Source organism: Ornithorhynchus anatinus, chromosome 9, assembly GCF_004115215.2.
Source record: "Ornithorhynchus anatinus isolate Pmale09 chromosome 9, mOrnAna1.pri.v4, whole genome shotgun sequence".
Lineage (NCBI taxonomy): Eukaryota > Metazoa > Chordata > Mammalia > Monotremata > Ornithorhynchidae > Ornithorhynchus > Ornithorhynchus anatinus.
The window spans coordinates 52,627,183-52,647,103 of NC_041736.1; the positions used below are offsets into that span (position 1 = coordinate 52,627,183).

General features: G+C 41.3%; 1 long non-coding RNA gene and 1 other non-coding gene across 4 annotated transcripts in view; both read left to right on the forward strand.

Annotated features, from left to right (window-relative positions):
- The window catches only part of LOC103171203, a 59,510-nt gene extending 50,919 nt beyond the window's left edge, over positions 1-8,591 (forward strand). For 2 of the 3 annotated variants that reach the window (XR_486650.3, XR_486649.3), the window contains one exon: positions 8,289-8,591. This is a non-coding gene — a long non-coding RNA (uncharacterized LOC103171203). Of the gene's footprint in view, positions 1-3,178; positions 3,290-8,288 lie in introns of all 3 variants that reach the window. The other variant, XR_005660314.1, reaches the window with a different exon arrangement.
- Positions 6,331-6,399, forward strand: LOC114814480. The gene has a single exon (XR_003762273.1). It is a non-coding gene; the product is annotated as a small nucleolar RNA SNORD38 (small nucleolar RNA).
- Positions 8,592-19,921: the final 11,330 nt, after the last annotated feature.

The following is a 19,921-nucleotide window of genomic DNA, read 5'->3' on the forward strand; positions in this document are numbered from 1 at the left end:
CACTTGTCAGCTGGGTGACTGTGGGCAAGTCACTTAACTTCTCTGTGCCTCAGTTACCTCATCTGTAAAATGGGGATTAACTGTGAACCTCACGTGGGACAAACTAATTACCCCTGTATCTACCCCAGTGCTTAGAACAGTGCTCTGCACATAGTAAGCACTTAACAAATACAAACATTATTATTATTATTATTATTATCATCTACTGATACTCATAAACCCTGGAAACCAAATTACCTGGCTACAGCTGTATGATGTGATATCATAGATTCCTAGGTGCTTTTGACTCAGAGACTAATTGGAATGAAATCTAATAGCCCTAGGCAGTGGCAGCAATATCCCAGATACTTTAGCATATTGCAGTTGGGAGGTGGTTATCATTATTAGTTCACCATACTGACCACCCAAGATGCTCTGGGGGAATGTTTAAACACATGTTTAGACATGGTTCTTCATCTGGGGATATCTTGCCATTGACTTATAATCTAAATGGAATGATAAGCCATAAACATGGTACCCAAATGGAGAGACCCTCAGGAAAGTCAGTTATGGTATTATTAGTTATGTTATTTATTAAGAACTTACTAGATGCCAAACTCTCTATGTGTTGGGCTAGATATAGGCTAAGTCAATCAGATACAGCTCCTGTCCCACATAGGGCTCCCAGCAAAAGGAAAGGGAAAGGAAGGAAAATACTAAAATGGTGCAGAAATCAGGAGGATTCATACTATTGAATTTATTCCAATGATCTCCAATTTTCCTAAATTATTAAGGTTAGTTATACATGTATTTATACTCATTTGCTTTCTCTGAGTAAATTATTGTGATGTCTGTCTCCCTCTCTAGAGTGTTAACTCCAAATCCAAATGTGAGAGTTAGATCATGTCTACCAACTAACTCTAACTCTCACATTTGGATTTGTACCCTTTATTCACTGCTCCCTAAGACCCTTATATACGTATCCGTAATTTATTTATTTCATATTTACATGTCTCTCCTTCTAGACTGTAAGCTCACTGTGGGCAGGTAACGTATCTATCAATTCTGTTACTTGTACTCTCCCAAACTCTTAGTACAGTGCTCTCTACAGAGTAAGCGCCCAGTAAATACGATGATTAATGTATTCTTAACTAATATATTCTCCTGGGTGCTTAGTAAAATGTATGCACACCGCACTAATTGACAGTTATCAGAGGATACCGACTCTACTGAGAGATTTGTGAGGGTAACCCTTGTCGATGCAAGATTATGATTTTTGTTCCCAAACTTGTACTTATTCTGATGAACTCACCGACTCTTCACATGCCTTCCTGTAGCAGCACTGATTTTCCCTCGGGCTGGGAGCAGTTCTCCTCACAGCCCAATGGATTCGCAGGCCTACAGTTCGAGTCATGTAAGAGTTCTGGGTCTGGGCAGCACCCCCTCCTGCTTGGATCTGGGGGTCTCTGACTTTTCTAATGTACTTCTCCCTTGTACAGGCTGCTAGTTCCCACAGTGACTGTAGCTTGGGTAAGAGGGTGGGAGGAAGCACGGGACGAAGAGTAGGAAGAGAGTGAGCAGGCCTCCATTGCCTCAGAAACAAGCTTGGGGCCAAAGAGGGGGAACAGTAAGGGGTTCCTGGGAAGATGACAAAGCAGTGCCTGAGGGGTTTGGTCTGGAGAGGGGAAACCAGGCAGTCTTAAAAGAATTGCTCAAGCCCCCCTCTTTCTGCCATACTCAAGAACCCAAATGAAATGCAATTTCACTCATTGCCTATGGAGTGCATTGATATTGTTGCAAGTGTTGCCTGGGATATTCTCAAGGAATAGCAGTGACCTTTTATCTTTATTCAAGGACGATCTACATAGTTTTAAAAAGACAGAGTCTCACCACAGCAAGAGTCCCTACTAGTTGTCCTAACTCGTTATCTTTCCTGAAGTCCGTCATCTACCCTAAGTTGATAGGTCCAGGATATGTCCCCTAACCCTGTCTACAGTATTGGTGGGCCAGGGCAAAATAAAAATACTTCTCAGAAGTAACTGGGAACTGGGGAGGGGAGGGTTCTGCAAAGAAATCTCTGGAGTTTGAGTATCCCTTCCTCGATACAATTTATAGTGTTGAATAGGGATGAAGTTATGTTAAAAGTTAAAGGATTATGATAAAAAGTTCAACTTGTTACAGATGTAAAATTAGTGACGGTACCAATGGCTTATTTTCTAATTTCTTCAAAAATCACATAGTCCACAGGTAAGAGGTAAATTGGAAAAATATATTAAAATCATAGGGATAGCCAGTCATTTTACAGACCGTCATCAATGCTATGTAATGTGGTATTTGCTAAGCACTTACTATGTAAGTAAGCACTGTGGTAGATACAAGGTAATTGAGTTGGACACAGTCCCTGTCCCACATTGGGCTCGCAGGCTTAATCCCCATTTTACAGATGAGGTAACTGAGGCCCAGAAAAGTGAAGTGACTTGCCCAAGGTCACCCAGCAGACAGGTGGCAGAGCTGGGATTAGAAACTATGTCCTTCTGACTCCCAGGCCTGTGCTCAATCCACTAGGCCACGCTGTTTATCATACACTTACTGGGTGCAGAGCACTGTACTAAGTGCTAGGGAGAATACAATACAGAGTTGGTAGACAAGGTCCCTGCCTACTATAAAATTCTGAATATTCACTTCTTTGTGTTACAGCTCTTACCTTATAATAAAATACAAGCAAAATACCTGTTTTATACCTGGAATAGGCAGATAATACACTCCAGTTTTTCTCCCTTTCTGCTTTTTACATATATTACTTTTGTGGTCATATTTATCATGTTTAATGCAGTCCCTAATCAGGTGAATTCCGAGATCATTCAGAAGATACTCACAGGGCACCATCTCAAAGCAAAAATTCTTGGCCTGCACCAGTCCAACCAACCTAAGATTTTTGAGTCATGTCAAGCTGAATGACATGGCAAAAACTGCTAGAATCAAGTCCTAATGATAGTTATCAAGAAGATTGGTAGGGGCTTTAAGAAATACTTAAATTCTGTAAAATGTTGTCATCTTGACATTAGGATTACAACAACAGACCACAGCATATGTATTTGATTCTGAGGAAGTCAGAATAATAAAAGACATATGAAAGAAATAGAAAATTTCTCAATCATATATAATCATATTATCACTTATAGTGGAAATATATCTCTAGCTCCATCAACAGCTGGATGAGGCTGTCTGGATGAGTGGTGATTATGAACACTTATAACATGAAGAAAATTTCATTTTACAAGTGGGAATTAACTGAAGGTCCTGCCCTAAGGTCAGAAAAACACCAGTTAAGTATTCTAAATACTGAACAAAGCATCCTTGATTGTTGTTTATTCACAGTTTTTCTCTTCACTTCGTTTGCAGTGTGACTTTGTGGAAGGTCTAGTGTAAATTACTAATCCTAGAACAGTTAGTATTAGAAAGACATGGTCTAATGGACAAGCACAATTTTATGTGCCGGAAATACTTGCCTTCTCTGCTCTTCTCTGCCTCTTGGTAGCTCACAAAAGCGGTTTTATTGCCCCCCTGGAAGGTTGGGGAAACATTAAAGATTAACTCATGTTTATAATATAATTCTGAAATAATCATACTTCTTCTAGTAAAATATTTGTTTTTTCAGCCCAGAGGTTCTCACCCCTCTTCTCTGGTGAAAGTCACTTTTTTATTTTTTTATTTTTTGGTTTGGTTCATTTAAAATACAATCTTAATCAACTGGCACTAATGTTGTTTTCTATTCCTAATGGTCAAGGCTTCAGAGGACACATTTTTACTTGGGTCAAAGCCTTCCTTTAAACAGTGGTAATTTGGGCTATTAGTGAGAACCATGGGCTGAGAGCCAGGACATCTACCCATTCCTAGTTCTACCCCTGGTTTTCTCCATGCTGAGTCCAGGAGCCAAACCCAAGAAGGCCAACGTTTAATGGCGCTTGTGAAGCGCTGACCAAGTTCCAAACAGTGTTCTAAGCACTGGGGTAGATGCAAGTTAATCAGGTTGGACAGTCCCTGTCCCACGTGGGGCTCACAGTCTTCATTGCCATTCTACACATGAGGTAACCGAGGGCCAGAGAAGTGAAATGATTTGCCCAGGGTCACACAGCAGGCAAGTGGTGGAGCTGGGTTTAGAATCCACGTCCTCTGACTCCCAAGCCTGGGCTCTTGCCACTGGGCCATGTTGCCTCTCATTTAATTTCTACATGCTTCAGTTTCCTCACCTGGAAAATGAGAGTTGAAAGATACAGGCCCACTTTTAGGGAATGTAGGAGCCCCTAGCTGATCAAGGGAGGGAGAGAAGAGCAGTACAATTATGCACTGAAGTCCTTTCAGCCTCCTGTAGTAACACCCACCTGGTGCTACACTCTGTACCGCGCACATGGGGAGTTCAGAATAACAAAGTGACATGTTCCTTACCCACAAGAAGCTGACTCTACAATGGGGGAGAGAAATATAAACATATTTATAGCGAGATCAAACGATCAATAAAGCATTTACTGTGTGAAGAACACTGTAGTAGGCATGTGGGAGAGTATAATAAAACAGAGTTGGTAGACCCAGTCCCTACCCACATGGAGCTTACAGTTTAGAAGTGGGGACAGACAATAAAACAAATTACACATAGGGGAAATGGCAGGATACGAGAATATGCACATTTGTGGAGCTGAGGGAGGGTTGGATATCAAATGTTTAAAGGCCCAGACCCGAGTGCATAATCGATGCAGATGGGAGAGGGAGTGGTCAACTAGCGTGGTCAGAATAATAAATAAATTGATCAGACATATACAAGAGTGCCAAGGAAGATGTAAATAAATTCATAAGGGGTAAAATTGATTGAAGGAATGATATAATAATGATGGTATTTAAGAGTTTACTATGTGCCAGGCACTGTACTAAGGGCTGGGGTGGATATAAGCAAATCGGGTTGGACACAGTCCCTGTCCCACATGGGACTCACAATCTCAATCCTCATTTTGTAGATGGGGAAACTCAGGCATAGACAAAAGAAGTGATTTGCCCAAGGTCACACAGCAGACAAATGGCAGTGCTGGGATTAGAACCCATGACCTTCTGACTCCCAGGCCCGTGCTCTATCCACTATGCCATGCTTCAGGGTGGTGGCAAATTCATCAGGGTAAGCTTGTTGAAAAAAGTAGGCTTTTAGTACTTATATACATATCTTACATTTCCCAGGGCTTAAGCACTGACTCTTGTATATATCGCCTTTACCTTCTTTTTCCTTTTGGTATTTTATTTTAGGGCCTGTCATTCATTCATTCATTCATAGTTATTGAGCATGTATTTTGTGCAGAACACTGTACTAAGCACTTGAAAGTACAATTCAGCAATGGAGACAATCCCTGCCCTCACCAGGCTTACAGTCTAGAAAGGGGGGGACGGACATCAAAACAAGTAAACAGGCATCAATATAAATAAATAGAATTGTAGATATGTACCTATATGCACAATTGCTGTGGAGTGGAGAGAAGAGGGGAGAGCAAAAGAGCGAGTTGAGGTGATGCAGGAGGGAGGGGGATCTGAGGAAAGGGGGAACTTAGTTTGGGAAGGCCTCTTGGAGGAGGTGAGCCTCCAGTAGGGCTTTGAAGGGGGGGAGGGTGATTGGCAGATTTGAGGAGGGAGGGTGTTCCAGGCCAGAGGTAGGATGTGGACCAGGGGTCAACAGTGGGACGGGTAAGAACGAGGGCCACTGAGAAGGTTAGCACCAGAGTGTGCGGATTGGGATATAGAAGGAGAGAAGGGAGGTGAGGTAAGAGGGGGCAAGGTGATGGAAAGCTCTGAAGCCAATAATAGGACAATGCAAAAGTGTCTACAGCTCACTTCAGGAAAATGTGGGTGGCTCTGAAAAGAGCCTTTGGTTTCAACTTGAGTGAGATTTTTAAAAAAGTAATGTACTTGGAACTAGTGTACTTGGCAGTCTTAGTGTCCTTAGACACGGTGTGCTTGACCAGCTCACCAGCAGCAGCAGGAACACGGCCATCTGGATCTCCCGGGATGTGATGGCCGGTCACTTCTCAGGGGGAGGGAGCCAGGACCAACAAGTGCTCATCAGACATGTAGGCATATATTCCCAGAGGAGCCTATGCTGGTGGAAGAGGGAAAGTGGAGCCTGGGAGAGCTTCAAACCGGGGTGGAGTGAGTGCTCTGAGTGGCTGAGGGGAGAATTGGTTTGGCAGAGTCAGTCAGTGGGTGGCCCTGATAAGAGCCGTTGGTGTTTTGAAGAATAGTCTGGGACCAGAGCACTTGGAGGGTATGCAGGACTCCTGGGGGGCGGGATGGTGAAGGGAGTGTTCTGCCAAGCCTTCACGTGATGATAATATTGTCCAGTTCTGCTACTGAAGGGACAGCGGTGACACCCTTAGAATCTGAAGAAGGCTCAAGGGGGTCGGACAAAGAGGGGTCCGGCCCATGGTGGGGTGGGATGGGGGGCCAGGTCGGTGCGACTGCGTCGTGGGGACCAGTGTTCTCTGCCCACAATGAGTTTATGCTCTCCCAAGTGCTTTGTTGAATGTTGTGCATATCCTTGGTGCTCAATAATTGTTGCTTGATTAATTATATCACCCTGGCTCATGTATATAGATGTGTGCTTAGTACAGTAAGTGCTCAATAAATACAATTGAATGAATGAATGGGCCCACCAAAAGGCAAGACTGGGGAAATCAAGGGTTTCCACACTAGGGAGGAAGGAGGTCCAGTGTGTACTAGGCACTGGCTCTCACAAGACTCTCAACCTAAGAATATAAGGTGGGGATGAAACATAAGGAAAAATTAAACAATAAAACACTAAAATAGCATAGAAATACACAGAATTTAAACCAAAAGGCAGTAGAGCACTGTGCCTAGAGGAGCAGAATCTCCGGCTCCTCATAGTTCAGAGTTTAATAGCCACATTTGCAGCCACAGTGACCACTACAGCAGCTATCTCCTTCCTATACCGTACAAATGTTATGAAGTTGAACTGTATGTAAAATAAATAAGCAAATCCCCAATCCTTTGAGATTTTTATAAGTAGTACTGTCTAAAGCATGATCATAATCAAAGCTGCAAGCGCCTAATTGCCATTAGTCTGTGATGTATATCCAGGCTAATTTTTTACTTGTTACCTTTCTTTTTCATTTTCTATCCTTTATTTTTCTCTACTTTATTATTACCAGAACTACTTTAATGCCAAGTTAAGAGTACTGGAATCCCATTTTCCAGATTTTTCATTAAAAGATTTCTTCTTCTCAGCTGAGGCGACCATTCAGATATTAGTGGACATACCATGAAAATAGGATAGTGAAGTTAAAATAATAATAATAATGTTGGTATTTGTTAAGCGCTTACTTTGTGCAGAGCACTGTTCTAAGCGCTGGGGTAGATACATGGTAATCAGGTTGTCCCACGTGAGGCTCACAGTTAATCCCCATTTTACAGATGAGGGAAATGAGGCCCAGAGAAGTGAAGTGACTGGCCCACAGTCACAAAGCTGACAAGTGGCAGAGCCAGGATTCGAACCCGTGACCTCTGACTCCCAAGCCTGGGCTCTTTCCACTGAGCCACACTGCTTCCCTAAAAAATATGGGATCCATTTTATCATTCCAGTGCTTATGTGAAAGAAGTTGGAAGGCTATATCTTTAGGATCACTTTTTGGTTAGTGGTAAGTCAAGTCAATCTAATTTAGTGTTTATTTCAGGAAGTAACTGCTAAATTATTTTTCTTTTTATAATATTTGTTAAATACTCCCCATGTGCCTGGCACGATACTAAGCACTGAGATAGATACAAGTTAATCAAGTTAGACACTGTCCCACCTGGGGCTGACAGTCTTAATCCCCATTTTACAGATGAGGTAACTGAAGTCCAGAGAAGTCAAGTGACATGCCTAAGGTTACACAGCAGACAAGTGACGGAGCCGGTATTAGAACTCAGGTCCTCCTGACTACCCGCTAGGCTATGCTGCTTCTCATTCTGTTATCTCTTAGTGCTTAAAGGTTTCTTTTTTTCTATTAACAATAATGAGAACTAAGCATATAGAGATACTAATTTGATCTGTTTTGCAGACTTTTGGGAAGGTATGCTGTGACTTTAGCTTCTGTCTGCTTTGGTTCTGTAGGGGCAAAACTTCTTTTGGCTAATGGTGGGACCTTGTGACCAAAAGAAATAAGTAAAAGGAAGCTGCTAAAGTTAATCAGTTTGTTCAGGAGATAGCTGTATCATACACCAACTTAGGCATTACCTCAGATCTCTTTACCATTGTTATCTATTACCTCTACCTGCAGAGTGAAGAAACAATCCTCCAACCCATCCTGTAGAATGGCATATTGAGTCCGTGGCAGTGATAATGAGTGAATTTTAAAGAAAAATAAAGTACTCCCTTCAAGCTGAGTATTGAAGATAAATGTGAAAAGAATTATTAACATTAATGTACTGAAGAAATGACCCTTATTTTCCAAAGATACTTGGTGTCAGAGAAGAAACTGGATGCCAATAGAAACGTAAAAGCAAACAGCATGCATCTGAAACCATTTTGAAAGTCTGAAGTTCTCCTGCTGTACAACACTAAATTGCTTTTGAATCAACAGTAATTTGAGCTCTCTCATTTATGAAAAGAAATCTCTAGGTGGGTCCCAGAAGCTAAAACATTCAGAGTTCTAGAAAGGGAAGTGTCAGACCTTCTGCTTACTCCTCTGAGTTATGTTAGCATTCAGAAGGAAAATAAGTAAGAAGGCTTTGTTTAGCAATCAGTGGTGTTTATTGAACACATCTATATGCAGAGCACCGTACTAAGCATTTGGGAGAGTACAGTCCACAGTGGGCAGACATTACCTGCCCATATATACATACATTTCACTCTTAACATCCTTCTTCTGACCAGATACTTTGAGTTTCTCTTAGAGAAGTGTTACTATGGAAACACCATATTTCAAACCACAGTTCCCAAAGAACCATTCATAACTTCAGGGAAATAATAGCTCAAAAAACTAAAATTAGGTAATTATTATGGACTAGAGTCTTTTCTCGAATATGGGGGCGGAGTACTGAACACATCTGATGGTGTTTGAAGATAGAAGCATTTTAAGATAAAGATGGGTCTTTGAATGTTATCATAAAATAAAGGCCTATGTTCAAATCACCCTTCAAAACCCTTGATAATATCACTTTTAGCAGTTTCTACTGCATTATGCAGGCCTCTAGCTAATAATGTAAGTATATTTTTCAGGAGTTCAGAATGGGACACAGAGCAGGGCCTCCTAGAGCATAGCTTGCCTAAAGAATGGCCAAAACAAATCACTCAGTAATATTTATTAAGCACCTACAGTCTGCAGGGCACTGTACTAATCATATTGTTGACTAGAATAGAATTAGTAGACATGATGGCTGACCTCTAGAAGCTTTCAAGCTAGCTGGGGAGATAAACACTAAAATTAATTACAGGTAGAAGGAAACAGACTACAAAGACATGTACATAAGTTCATAAGGCAAGTGGGAAAAGTGAATCACAGAGGGAAAAAGGAAAAAGTATGGACAATAGAAGGGAAAGTGAGAAGACACAGTTGTTCAGTGAGGATACAAGATGTTAGCTCCACACCTGATGAAGATTCTTCTAAAGTGGTAGAGCAGATTCTTGTCTTCCCGATATACCCTCTTACAATTGCTGAGTATAATTTGTTATTCTGTTGTCTCTAGGAAAATTTTTATTACTGAAACATTCTCCCTAGAGTAAAAAAAAAGCTCTGGATAGCTTTTCAATTAAAACTATTTTTATTTATTGTGAATAGTCATGAAACCAAAGCCCGCTGTAGTCAGATGCCACAGAGTTGGAAACATTCAGTCTTCAACTGCCATTTTACAGGTGTAAGAAAACTCTATGGATCCACTACCAGAACAATTGCAGATGGAAGCGGGGCATTCTGGGAGAGATATGTCCATGGTGTCGCTATGAGTCGGAGACGACTCGACAGCATAAGGCAATACAAGAAAGCTGCTAATTTGCTCAGACGATCTGCTTGGCCACTTCCTCTTGGCAGCTGTTGGGGATGGGTAGACCTAGGGCCAACCAGGTAATTTTTAAAAAAGACAAACCATACGTTTGCTCAGACCCCTAGCAGATCGACTTCCTCTCGTCTGTTGAAGTAATTCCTGCAGTCCTCCTATAAAATGCTGTGAAATCATCAACCTTCGGGCAAAAAGCAAGCACTGACTACCAACTCGAAAGAGTGTTGGCAGGTTTCAGGCTCCTTTCCACAGCTGTGCCTACATGCCCCACCCACATGGGTTTTTTCAGGTCCTGCCAGCATTCTCATTAAGTCACTTGTAGGCCTGGAGCACTATTCCTGCCCCTCCAAGTACTTTTTTGGCTGGCTCAGTCAGGTGTGAGGTCTAGTATATATATATAGGTGTTTTTTTCCTCCAAATCCCTATCTGATATATTGGGCTCTTGAGAAAGAGAGGGTGGAGAACAAATCAGGTGAGGAAAAGCAAGAAGATCAATCAGTTTGTACTTATTGAGTGCTTACTGTGTGCAGAGCACTGTTGTAAGATTAAGGAAGGCAGCAAGCTTGAACACTTCAATGGTGGACAGAAAGAAATATCAATAGACTAAATCCAGGCTAACCTGTCCTTCAGAGAAGGCCCCATAATGTATAAGCAGGTCCTTTCAAGATAGGTGGGAAATTCTCCCTGGTTTATAGGTCTGTGCAAACCTGTTTTGAGGGTCTTTTTTTTTTTATCTTTGAGAATTGGTTCAACATCCTGACGAAAAGGCTCAAAGGGGATTTTATTAGTGGTCTCAACTTAATCTTTCCTCTCTTCAGGAAAGCAGGATATAAAGGCACTTGTTTTTTCAGTGTCATTGTTATCACCTAATGTTATTATATGGTAAGTACTCAAAATCTTATCATTCTGGTGCAATTATTTTGACCAATGGGTTACTTATCAAATTTGACAAATCTTCTTTGGACTCTCAAGAGTGGAAGTGGAGTGTGGAGGCTGAAAACTGAAAACATTGAAGGGTGCCACATCTGCAGGAATAATCTCTTCCGAACCCTGATCTGGCTATGGGTAAAATTCGTAGACCCGGTATGCCATGGGTTTCACGGTAAAATCAGAGAAACAGCATGGCCTAATGGATAGAACATGGGGCTGGGATTAAAAAGGTCCTGGGTTCTAATCCCTGCTCTCCCACTTGTCTGCTGTGGGACCTTGAGTAAGTCACTTCACTTCTCTATGCCTCAGTTACCTCATCTGTAAAATGGGATTATGGCTCTGAACCCCATGCAGGACAGGGATTGTGTCAAACCTGCTTTGCTTGTGAATACCCGAGCACTTAGCACAGTGCCTTGCACATAATAAGTGCTTAACAAATACCATATTAGTAATAATAATTATTAAAAGCATAATAATAATGGTGGTATTTTGTGAAGCACCTCTATGTGCGAAGCAGTGTATATTAAGCCCTGAGGTAGATGCAATGTAATCAGGTTGGGCAAATTCCCTGTCCCTCATTGGGCTCAAGTCTAAGTAGGAGGGAGAATGGGTATTGATGTGCCAAGACGTCACTAGCTGCAACTGCATCTTGGGTAGAACAGATGGGAGCTGCCCAAGGCACAGGTGGCTGGCTCAGAGCCAGTCTGACTCTAACCAGTGGGTAGAATTAAATCACTCGGTGGGTTGGATCGGGTGGCTGGTCTACATTTTGCTCACCTGTGGGCTAGATGGATGTGCTAAAATTACCTGTTCAAGTGAGTTGATAAAGTAACAGTTGTGCCACCTGTTTGGGAAATATGCTTTTGCCGATTCCATCAGCATCCGGTAACTCTGGGGTTACGTCCTTGAACTTTGTGTTAAGGAAAATACGCATTACAGGACTCAGACCTTAACCTCCATCACATGTATGGGCACAACCAATATTCTAACACCGGAACATTTCCTATCCAGAAAGATACTCATTATTAGAACATTCACTAATTCTGCCAAAGTGTCCTATCCAAAACATAGTGAAACATATAGTTATAAGAAATGGAGTGTACCGAGAAAGGGTATGCAGTATTTTTCTTTTGCCCAGGCAAGCCCTGCTTATAAATCTTTGATGATCTCAGAATCATAAGTGGTAGCTGCAGAGACACAGTGGGGCTTTCTTAGATACAGGGAGACTATCTGGCCCAGTACCCAAGATAAAGGAAATCATGAACTCGAGGCAACTGCAATAATTGAATAATTTAAGAAAAAAAAATTCAGTTTTTTTGGTCAGAACTATCCAGATGATTTTCAACTTCCTGCTTTGCACTGGCTATAAATAGTTCACCTCACATTCTCTGGGTATTTATCTGTGCTTCTGAGACTTACCACGAGTGCCAGGAAGTAAAGCGTTGCTGTCATAGGAACTGGAAAATAGATCTAAGATTAATCGAATTTGGTATCGCATTGCATTTCCCAAAGCACTGTCTGTCTTGTTCTTTCCCTTTCTTACCTTCCTCTTCAGGCTCAATCACCGGGTGGGACTACCAGAGCCCATCAGAATCTGGTTCAGGGCCCAGGATAGGGATATAATAATGCTGTGTTAAATATCTGCTCTTCCAGGGGACAATCAATTCAGCCTGATAGGCTTCTATATTCACATCATTCATTTCTTGAAAGACTATGATCTTTTGAATGAAAAATCTGATAGAGCTCAAGTCAGTGAAGATAGTTGTATTGTTTAAAAGAAAATTTAGTTGAATGTGACAAAGCTGATTTTTAATTCCAAACTAATATCAGTAAGGTTTATCCCTTGCAGGCACCGCTAATCCTTTTGGAGCCAAATACCACTAGTTGTGACTCAAAATCTGTTGCTGAGGTCAGAGTCCTGACATCAGATCAGAAACTAGATTGGAAGAGAGCTTTTGGGTTTGTTTGTTTTTTTAAGCCCCTATGTCTGTCCCCTGAAACTATGTTGGGTTGGTGGGTGACGTTGGGGGGTCCTGGATTCCCCAGGACACTATTTGGAGTCCAGTTAATCTGGCGGATAGGCTGATAGCAGGGTAGAAAGAAGCAGCAGTTTGGCATAGAGGATTCTACAACGGATCTTGTGAAAGATCCCCCTCTTGTAAAATTGCTATAACTCCAGGCCAAGGCCAGTGCTATTGGAGAAAAAGCTGCCAAAACTAAAATAACATCTGAGGGAAACTTGCTGCCAATATCGGTACTGGTGACTTGTTCAGGACTTGCCCTATATGTGAGAGGGTTGCTGCTGCTTCATTGGTAGCCCAGAACTGGCAGCAGCTGAAGGGTTGACCATCCCAAACAGAGACTTAGAGGGAAATGCTATTATCTTTGCCAGGTTGGTGTCTGTGGGCTCAGGTATGTATCCTAGACCTCCTGTTAAGAGTTCAAATTTTCACCCACAGTTCTCGTTTGCAGCTGGGATTGTTTGTTGAAGACCTCCCGGACCAATCGGGTTCCCAGGTTTCTGGGTTGAGACTCTAACCGCGTGTTAAGAGTAAATTCTAGACTAGTGGACTCTGCCCTCTCCTGCTAGAGATGCTGACAGCCCAAAATAGTAGTAGCAAAATTTTTTTATTGTTAGATGGCCAATGAGGTGAGCTCTGTTAGGATCAATGATGAACGCGTAGATTCTGCAAAGTTTTTTTGACCCGTCATCAGGTTTCCACTGTGCAGACGTACACAATCATGCCTATAAAATGAAGAGGACTATCTGTTGTTTTACATTTGCAAATGTTGTTTTTAGAGTTAATAAAATCAACCCATTGTTCCTTGATTCACCAAGCACGGGCTCTCCTCCATCTGCAAGTCTTCTATTTTGCTGATAGTGTAACACTAAGAACCAGGTAACCTATTGGAAAGAGCAGAGGTCTAAGAATCAGAGTACTGAGTCCTTAATCCTGGCCCCACCATTTGGCTGCTGGATGATCTTGGGCAAGTCCCTCTGTTTCCTCATCTGTAAATTGACCATTCAATTCCTGTTCTCCCTCCTATTTAGACTGTGAACCCCATGGGGGACAGAGACTGTCTGAACTGATTATCTTATATCTATTCCAGGACCTGGTGCAGTGTTTGGCAAATAAATGTAAGCAAATATCTTGCATTTATTTGCTTGCATAGTTGCATCAGCTTCTCCAGATGGTGATGTGTGGACAACCCCCTTCTCTTGGGATCATTATCTAATCTTGGTTTCTCTGACAGTGACCCCTCCTGGCTCCCCTCTTATCTCTCTGGCTGCTCTTCAGTGCCTTAGCAGGCTCCTCTTCTGCCCCCCATTCCCTAACTTGTGGGAAACTCTCGGGAATCAGCGTGATCTAGTGGATAAAACACGACCCTGGGAGCCTTAGGACCCGGGTTCTCATCCTGGCTCTACCACTTGCCTGATGTGTGACCTTGGGCAAGTCAGTTATCTGTGCCTCATTTTCCTCAACTGCAAAAAGGGATTCAGTTTCTGTTCTCCCTCCTGCTTATACTGTGAGCCCCGGGTGGAACAGGGACTGTATCTGACCTGATTAACTTGTATCTGTCCCAGTACTTAGAACAGTGCTTGACACCCAGGAAGCACTTTACAAATACCATTTCAAAAAAGAGGCTCAGTTGTGGGTCCCCTTCTAGGCTCTCTCTGTAGCTACTCCATCAGAGAATTCATTTGCTCCCATGGCTTCAATTATCATCTCCAAGTGGATGAGTTTCTAAGTCTTTGGTGTCCAAATTATTTTTCAAAAAAAACCTCTTAGTCCACTTTTCTTCACTCCTCCAAATCCTCCAATGGTTGCCATTTACCTCCGCATCAATCAGGAAATCCTTACCACCCCCTTTTAAGACACTCAGTCAACTCTCCCCTTCCTACCTCACTGATCTGCTACTACAACCCAACCTGCACATTTCACTCCTCTAACACCAGCTTACCCCTTGGAGCTCAACCTGATCACCAACCCCTTGCTCATGTCCTCTCTGTGTTCTGGAACTCCCTCCTTTATAGCCAACAGACTACCACTCTCCCCACCTTCAAAGCCCTACTAAAATGACATCTCCTCCTCTTGGAGGCTTTCCCTGACTAAGTCCTCACTTCTCTGTCTAAACCCTTCCATCTGCATTGCCTATGCATGTACTCTGTTCACCTTAAGCATTTTGTATTTCACCCCTCTCCCAGCCACACAGCACATGTACATATCCATCTGTAATTTATTTTAATGATGATCTCCCAGTTAGTCTGTAAACTCCTTAGGTAGGGATCGTGTATACCTACTCTATCATTATGTACTCTTTCAAATGCTTAGTACAGTGGTCTGCACACAGTAAGCACTTAATAAATACCACTTATTGATGGATTCACACTCTCAGAAGTCAGGACCGTCTCACTACTCTAAGGGGTTAAATTGACAATAAAGACTTACCCATTAGTAGAGCTATGAGGTCTTCCTTGAAAACATGCATTGACTATGTGAATGGCTGTTTCTTGGGGTATGTTTTCTCATAGACTTACGTGTTCTAAATTGGGTCCATTCCCAAACCTATGGTAGATAATGTAAAAATTGCTTATGTGTTATATACTGTTATATTAATCAATCGATGGTATTCATTGAACATTTACTATGTGCAGAGCACTGTACTAAGAGTTTGAGAGTACACTACGACAGAGTTGGAAGACATGTTCCCTGCCCACAACAGGCTTACAGAAGCATTATTAAACTTTTGTTTAATATCTGTTAAAGTTATCCAAAGCCTATTAACTACATGGAAGTCATAATATGATTGTCAATCTTTGTCGTTGACTGCAAAAGTAGAACCTTGTTCTCCTGACTCTGATAGTGGTTTTTCAACTTTAGCAAAGAATATTTCCAGTTTAGATTTGTAGTGTATTTATACTATACTTGCACTAATTTATGTGTCTATTGTTTGCAGAGCACTGCACTAAGCAGTGGGAAAATATGCAGTGGGGGAATTAGACACCATCCCGAACTCTTAAAGGACTCACAGTCGAAGAGTATAAGAGGGAAGAGGAGACTGGCTACAGATACAAAGGAATGATGAAACAAAAAAAACACTGAAATGTAAAAGGCAAGGGCAGATACACAAGGTATTTGGCTGAGTTTGGTTTTCTCAGGTCTCTACCATCTAGGATGGTGTGGATGAAGGTGAATGACTGTTGTAGCTTAGATGAAGAGGTTACTCCTTGCCCTGATCTCCATGGGGCCTGTTGTAAGTTGGTGGTTCTGTATAATTAAAAGTATGTATGAATCAGGACATGTGAGTTATTCAATATGTATGGGTTTGGAAGCAGAGTGGTAATGGATGTGGGGCAGGCAGGAGGAGGGACTGGGGAATATCTGAGAGTCCCCTGCTAGGCCTGACTAAGACACTTCTAATAACGGAGGCAATAGAGAGGGAGTGGAAGAAATCCAGGAAGGAGACACGGAGGAGAAATAGGAAAAACGAGGTGTTTAAAGATAGGGGATGTACAGAAGAGGAGAAAATTCTAGCTGTTGTTCGGGAAAATAAAGGGGAAACAGAAAGGAAAATTGAAAGGGAAAAACTGGCATCAGTTTCTTTTGTTTTTTGCTTTTGTGGCCTCAGCTAGTTTAAAACTACTTCAGTACAAAGTATTATTTCCACACCCTGAGGGTCAACTGTAGCATTAAGAAAAACATATATAGAAAATCAAGCCATGATCTAGCCTCCTTCTCCTATGTCTTGTAGAGTCATGGCAACTCGTGTTAAAGGAAATTACAGCAGCATGGACAATGATCAGCGTTTAAGGGATGAAGATAAGAGCCAGATCATCTCCATTTGATGATTGCAGTTAATCGATTCAGCATAAAAAACCCTATCTGGGTGATTAAATCATTGGTCTCAAATTAATGTGCTGGGCAATTGAAACACACTAAAACTATTTCTACCTAAGTTGCATGTTGTCCCTCCACTTAAGCTGCTAAGTAGCAAAGACGCAGTCTCCCTTGGAAATGAGGTATCATCCTGGTCTTCTCTCTGACAGTGACAGCTGAGCTTTATTTCTCAACTCTCATTTGAATTTTGGAATCTTTTTCTCAACAGGGACTTTGTGGTCTGAGTACAAAAAAATTGTTTCCATTTTCAACTCAAAAGGTGGTTATATTTACATAAGCTTCTCCTTTCATTTAAATCTGTTGTAATCCCTTTGGATTTACCAGTTGTAATGCAAAATGTATTTTTCCAAATGAAAGAGAAACCCCATGAAAAGATTGGTACAAATGAAGGACTTTAACAAATGACCTATTTTTTTTCATATCCTCCTGCCTAAAAATTAATGTGATTCCAAGAGACTTGTTTACACTCTACCTGCCTAGAAGGGTGAAATACATATTTTTAATAGATTAAATAAGGAGCAAGAAGATTTGGAGTTCTAATTTAATCTGACAGCAGCATAATCAGTTGGAGCTCACTTTCAGCCTGAACTTTTGTAAGAAGTTCATGATTACTCAGTACTTATTTGTCAGGCAGTGAGTTTTCTCTACAACTCTTGACTAAAATTGCCTTTATTTCTCTTCTTTAATTTAAGTACTAACCCTTGCATTTTGCCCAAATCTCTACCAATATTTTTGCATTTGTTTTCCACTTTTCTCATTGTTCTGTCATTCTCCTTCTGAACTGTTTGAAGAAAAGGCTAGAGGCTAAATGTAGTTTGAATCTATGTACAGAATGCCAAATAATAGAACAGGCTTCTGAATTTAGTAAATTCATTCTTATTAACAAATCCCTGTTCCATAACCAACTCTTTGTTCTGTATTCCCCTTTCCAGTATCTCTGATACCTTCAGGGAAGCATTTTTCTTCCTATCTTAATGATACAGGCCAAAAGAAACATACTAGACTGGCTGACTTTTGGAACAGTGCTATCACTCCACCCCATCCTCAGAAAATAAAAGATCTACTAATTCCTACAGGAAACTAACAGGAAAAAAACCATTGGAAATTAGCAGGGAAAGGGGAGGATATGTACTAATGGGTTATATTAAACCAGCTTCATTTCTATTAAAAACAAAAATCTGGCTTGCCCAAATTGTAGTGAATTGCATGGCTCTCCTGATTTCTAGCCCCGTATTCAGCATAAGCACTTCCCTGGTTTACTCCCTTGCTTGCCTCATAGAAGAAACTAAAATAAGCATCTCTACTTCCATATAGCAGTACTAGAGATGATGAAATCAATCGTATTTATTGAGCACTTACTTTGCGCAGAGCACTGTACTAAACATTTGGGAAACATACAACAGATTTGGTAGATGTGATCTCTGCTCACAAGGAGTTTGAGAATCAACACGGCTTAGTGGATAGAGCATGGGCCTGGAAATCAGAAGGACCTGGGTTCTAATTCTAGTTCCGTCAAATGTCTGCTTTGTGACCTTGGGCAAGTCACTTCACTTCTGTGGGCCTCATTTCCTCATCTGCAAAATCAGGATTAAGACTGTGAGGGACAGGGACTGTTTCCAACCTGATTAATTTATATCAACCCCAGCAGTTAAAATAGTGCTTGGCACATAGTAAATGCTTAACATGTAATTATTATTATTATCACAAGGGGAGAAAAAGGAGTAAGAAATGGTAATCAGGGATTTTGAGAGGTCTATTCCCACTGACCACTACAATCCCATGGCATTCCCTTGGAAAGACTGGGTTGGTTCCTAAGGTATCCCAGGAATTTAGGACTAACCACTGTGGAGCAGCCAAGTCTTCCCTGAAGTCTTTTGAAATGACTTATGACTGAGCTAGGCTTCTCAGGGCATTACTCACATGAAACAGCCTTGAGAGGTGGCTGGGTGAATTTCCTTTCTTGTCATATTGCAGCCAGTGTACTTATTTGAAAATACTTGCACATTTATATGATAACCCTCAGTGGCCCTTGCTGATTTCTTTGGGGCCTGGTAATATGAACTGATTATCAAAAATTTTCTTTAGTTATGGGTAGTCTGCTAATATGATTTGTGGATCTTTATCTTCTCCAAATCCATCAATTCTTAAAGATATAATGGTTTTTGATACTTTTCTACTTTCCACAACTGTTTTCAAAATTTTTTTTTTACTTGTTCACATTCTTTTGGTAGCCAAACCTTTTGTACCTTGAGTTATCTTTATGAAATTATGAGTTTTTCACACTAGACATGCCTGATGTACTTTTACATATTAGGTGTCCTGCTGGAAGCTTTCCACTTAGCTACTGGGGAAGGGATTCCTGAAGTATAATGTAATAGCTTCACTGTTTTTTCTGCTACTTGCCCAAGCTTGTCTTTCACCATAAATTAGTGTGGGATAACCTACTGGCATTTTATGGCATGCCATATAGTTCCACTACTTTAAAATATCTTGGAGTAAAAACATGAGCCATTAGTTTGAGAGCTAATTTCTAATTTCTTGAGCACTTCTGCCCACTTAGTTGGGAGAATATCACAGAGTGTGGGCTCAAGGAAATTACACCCATTCATCCTTTACTAAAGCACTCATCTTTATATGTAAGCCTGTATCATTTTCTGGCCTTGTTTTCCAGAGTTGTCCCTACATACTTCGTGCTTTTTATCTGTATTTTTCTCTAGGGGTTTGGCCTAATTTCACTTGCTTTGTAGCTCTGCCATTTAATACTACCGTGCATTTTCAGAATGCTCTCATTTTTCCAAGAGTTCTTTAGAATCAGTTCTCCTTTTTACCTCCCACAATATTCTAATAAGTAAAGGATCATTTCCCTATTTTAGAACTGAGAACAATGAGGAACAGAGAGGCTGAATTAAGTCAATCAGTGGTATTTATTGAGCATTTAATGTGTGCAGGGCACTGTACTATGCAAGCACTTGGGAGAATACCAAACAACAGAGTTGATAAACATATTGCCTGGCCACAAGAAACTGAGTTTAAAAGTTGCCCAAACTCCCCTTCCAGGCCAATGTAGACAAAGGCTAGAATCCAGG